The following is a 4,419-nucleotide window of genomic DNA, read 5'->3' on the forward strand; positions in this document are numbered from 1 at the left end:
CTCTCTCTCTCTCTCTCCCTGTAGCTTCAGAGAAGACAGAAAGCTGGCAGAGGCAGTGAAATACTTTGGGTCATGTTATCCTTGGAAACCTTGAGTCCTGACAGTCATGTGGATGTTACTTTGAGTCGTTCCAGCTAAATGGCGTTGCTAACAGAGCGCAGCCCCGTTATTCCCTGACTGTGGCCTTCTCCAGCAGGATAATCAGCCCTGCCACGTCGCTCCAGCAACACATGGTCAAGGTGTTGACTTGGCCTCCACATTCTACATCAACACGCACAACTCAATGAGTGCTTAAAGTGACGTACAAATGTATCAATCCCACTTCATCTGTTTCACATTTTGTCACGTTGTTGCAACCGTTTAATTTTACTGAAAAGTATCTTAATGAGGTTTTATGTGAAGACCAAGACAGATGAAGAATAAGGTTGAGAGGTCGTCTGCAACAGAATGGTTGAGATCAGTCTATACTTGTGTTAGAATGAGCACAAAATGGCTGCTATTTTGCAAACAAGAGCTCTACAGCTGTCACTGAAGCTAAAGCTGCTTCTGTGATGTTTTAGGTTTGAATTTGTCCAATACTTTTTACTTTACAAACAGAAAGACGTCCACAACGTAGGATATTGTTTTATGACCTAAACCTTCTGAAAACGTCCAGTCTGCCGCATTGTTTGGTCTTCATGATTCTCTGTAGTTTACAATGAACATGTGAGGTCTTAAGAAAATAACTGTATCGCTGTGTACTCACATCCTTAAAAAAACTTAATTTTGTGTGTTTAACATGAAGACCTTAAAATATCTTAAATTAATTTTTAAAAAATGTAAGTTGGCCTTAAATGCATTAATCCCAGGTCTTAAAGTTTTTTGTGGCAGAAGTAGTTCATGTAGTTTTTTTTATTGTGGGACTGTCTGTTGAGGCCATGGCTAGTTAGCTGCTAATATACCCTCGCTAGCTAGCTTTTTTGACTTCAGCAAAATGATGAATATGAGTTGGTTACTCGTATTCACCACTGGGTCGCTTCTTTAGCCAATCAACAAGAGGTGAAGTGCAAAAAAACTTTTAAGTTTGGCGCTACGATTGCTAAGGTTGTAGAGAGCCATATGCTGAGTGACAACCTGCCAAGAGCCACACAGACCCCAGGAGTTTCAGTTTTTCCTATGATTGGTTGAAATGCAGCGAGTTTCCCCAACCATCTCCTAAATATCTTAAAAAGTCTTACATTTGACTTGCTGAAACCTGCAGAAACCCTGTGTATTTAACCTGAGTCTGAGATTAAGTTAAATAGACTAAGTTGGTGACATCTGAATGTAATGAGTTACACCACATTTTCTCTATCAAAGCAGCTTTAGAGAGCCAGTCTATGCTTAGCTAGAGCTGGTTATACAGTTTTAAATCATGTTTTGTCCGATCAATGTAAGATAAATTTATTTAATGTTTGACTATGAACTACTTTTTTTTAAGAAAAAGTAAAAAGTATTATACTTTTTATTGTGTTTATACTGAGCATTTGCTACATAGTATTTTGAGTATGTATGAGTAAGATATAAAGTACTTTAAAACGTCAAACTACCATATATTTCTGTCGACACGGCACATCGTTTGCTGCATTGAAATGTATGTCTATAAAAATAAATACATCTGACATCTCTATCTAAGTGCTGCTGGGTCCGTGTGAACATCAGTCCATCCGATCCATCCCATTGTTTTGCAGCAGCAGCAGCTCGGCTTGTTTATTCTTTGAGTGTGCTGAGTCAGCCTGACACACTGAGGCTTACTGGGCCCAAAGCCTGAGTACTTCACTGCACCACAGCAGGCTGATGTGTGCTGGGGTAAAAAAAAAAAAGAAAGAAAGAAAAAAAAAAGAAGGTAAACCCAGACTGAAGCACTGCATCGATAGATGGAAGGATAGGTGTGGCTTCGTGTTAGCTGCGGTTGTGTGCCGTGGTGCACGTGTTGCTCCTCCTCGCCTGTGGCCACTCCCTGAATTCCTGCAGCAGCAGCAGCCGTGGCCTCTCACCCACAAACCCTGCTTGCTGGAATCCAGAGAAACCCAAAGCACTGAATCTGAGAAAGAAACAAAACTAGAAAAAACATGAAGCAAAGCTCACATTTCTGAAACCTATTCATATTCCCCAGTTTCCCAACTGGTGACTGTATGATGCTGTTATGATGTGATTTGATGATTCTGATGGTGGCGTTGCTTGTTTCACAGTTGATGACTGTGTGATGTTTTTATCAAATAAAGCATTGTGAACGGCTTTGTGTTGCTGAAATGTAAACTAGGAGCTTATATTTTGTATATTGTGGCCTTTACTCTTCCATCCTGGTCTATGGAGGAAGCGCTCTGCTGAATGCGCTGTTGTGCGCCTTCAAAATAAAAGCATGTGAGTGGAAGATTTTAAAATTCTTCGCAACTGCGGTGAAATTATTGGGGGGGACGAATGTGACCCTCTCCAATATTGAGGGGGACATGCCCCCCCTGTCCCCCCGCTTCCTACGCCTATGTCCTCCACCTTCTACCTGAGTTACTATTGCTGTCTAAAGAAATGCATCGCTCCTGGTCAGAAACAACCAATCAGATCCAGGAGGAGGGGCTTAGTGCTGTCAGTCAACCTCATGTACTTGCTGCTAAATGTGCTAATGACGGAGAAGCAAACTTAGCATTAGAGGAAAACTGCTTATCAGCCGTTGTCTGTGGCCACGCTAACTACCCTTGGCATTCGTGGCAGGCCATGTTGTGGTGTACCAGCTTGAGCGTAGCATAGAACAAGGGGGAGAAGGTGAGTACAAGAGTGATTGACAGCACTAAGACCCTCCTCCAGGCTCTGATTGGTTGTTTCTCACTGAGTGGTGTATTTCTGCAGTTAGCACTGGGAGAAGACAAAGGAGCTAAAAGAAATTTCACAAATTATCTTTCTCATAGCATACAATCGTGACATTGTGGTAGCTTTAATAAATATGTAGAAATATACCTAAAAGTTACATAGTGCAGCTTTAAGGAAACCTGTGAGGCCATAGCTATGTTTCAGTCTGCTGTTAGATTTTATTGTGGGTTCATCCAGAAATAAAATAGCTTCCTATTGAATTCATAAATACAAAGATATGGATAGCTTTATTCATTTCTGACCCAGTGGTTTGCCCGACAGTCTAACGGTAGTCACATAAACCTGGGCTAAGACCTTTCACAGTCCTAAGGCCATAGCACAGTGGAGTTTCCTCCACAGTCTGTTGCTCCCCTGTAGAAGAAGCTGAACTGGGCCAACCCAGTACAGGAGGTTGAACTGTGATGATGCAGACCTGCGTGCTCCAACAGCGTACATGAAATATAAGCTACGCTCTCAATCTTGTAACTGAGACGTGTTCCTGTTCGTTTCCAGAAACCGTCGCTCCTCACTGGAACACACTCTTTTTGCACAAGGATCAGCTTGCCTGAAAACACACAGCCGCAAAGAGACTGCAACAACAAACACTGGGAAACTACATCTTTTTTTTTCCTTTTTTGAACGTGCACTGTCATCCTGACTCTAAATGGAAATGTGTCATGTTGTGAAGTGGCCACTAGAGGGCAGACTTGGCTTCTATTTCACACCCGACATTAGGTAAAAAGAAAGGGGAAATATTTTAGCCCCACCTGTGACTTTTCGAAATATAGTTACATGTGATCAAATACATGTATTGTGATTTTTCTTTTTTTTTTTTCTTTTTTTGCTTGGAATTCTACGTTATGTAACCTATAAATACTTCAGATTAATGCAGAAGCATTAGCCAGTCTGGGGGCAGATAATGATGGGGAACATTTGCCTGTCAGACCAAATAAAACTCTGTGGGTGGGGAAGACAAGCATGTCTATTAGCACACATAATTTTAGGATAAACTCCTTGTTAATGCGTGGCTGGTTATACAGTACAACACTTTGTATCAGCAGTCAGCAGAAATGAAGGAAGATAATCCTGCTCTGTGTCTACAGGAGTTCCACAAGGACCTATTCTTGGTCCTTTGTTGTTTATGATCGATGTGGTATCAACAATCTTTCTTTTGCGTGCTGTACCTGAAACACATAGAAAATAAAAGCGTACAAGATGGATTATTGCAATTCTATACAGCCAGGAAATTCAAAAAATGCAGTTAAAAGTTTCCACCAAAAGCTGGAGAGGTGCATCGACTGAGCTGTGTTATGATTCACAGCGCTAGCGACTGTCGCTGCGAGTCGGTGACTATAATTAGTTAAGAGAAAAATAAAACTTATGCTAACAAATGATGAGATTCCAATTATATCAATAAAACCTTCAGCTTTTTCTAACTTATTATTTTGAGGTGGTGTTAGGCTTTTAATAATTTGTTATTTCTCACATTTAGATCTTGTGCTTATAACTGAAGCCATTAAATTGATGTGGTGACATGCTAAGAATTTATTCTCTGTA

General features: G+C 40.8%; 1 long non-coding RNA gene across 1 annotated transcript in view; it reads left to right on the top strand.

Annotated features, from left to right (window-relative positions):
- The window catches only part of LOC103458153 (uncharacterized), a 3,134-nt gene extending 2,808 nt beyond the window's left edge, over positions 1-326 (top strand). Inside the window, exon 4 of the long non-coding RNA XR_532544.2 lies at positions 25-326. This is a non-coding gene — a long non-coding RNA (uncharacterized LOC103458153). The remainder of the gene's footprint in view (positions 1-24) is intronic.
- Positions 327-4,419: the final 4,093 nt, after the last annotated feature.

The sequence above is a fragment of the Poecilia reticulata genome, linkage group LG22 (assembly GCF_000633615.1).
Source record: "Poecilia reticulata strain Guanapo linkage group LG22, Guppy_female_1.0+MT, whole genome shotgun sequence".
Lineage (NCBI taxonomy): Eukaryota > Metazoa > Chordata > Actinopteri > Cyprinodontiformes > Poeciliidae > Poecilia > Poecilia reticulata.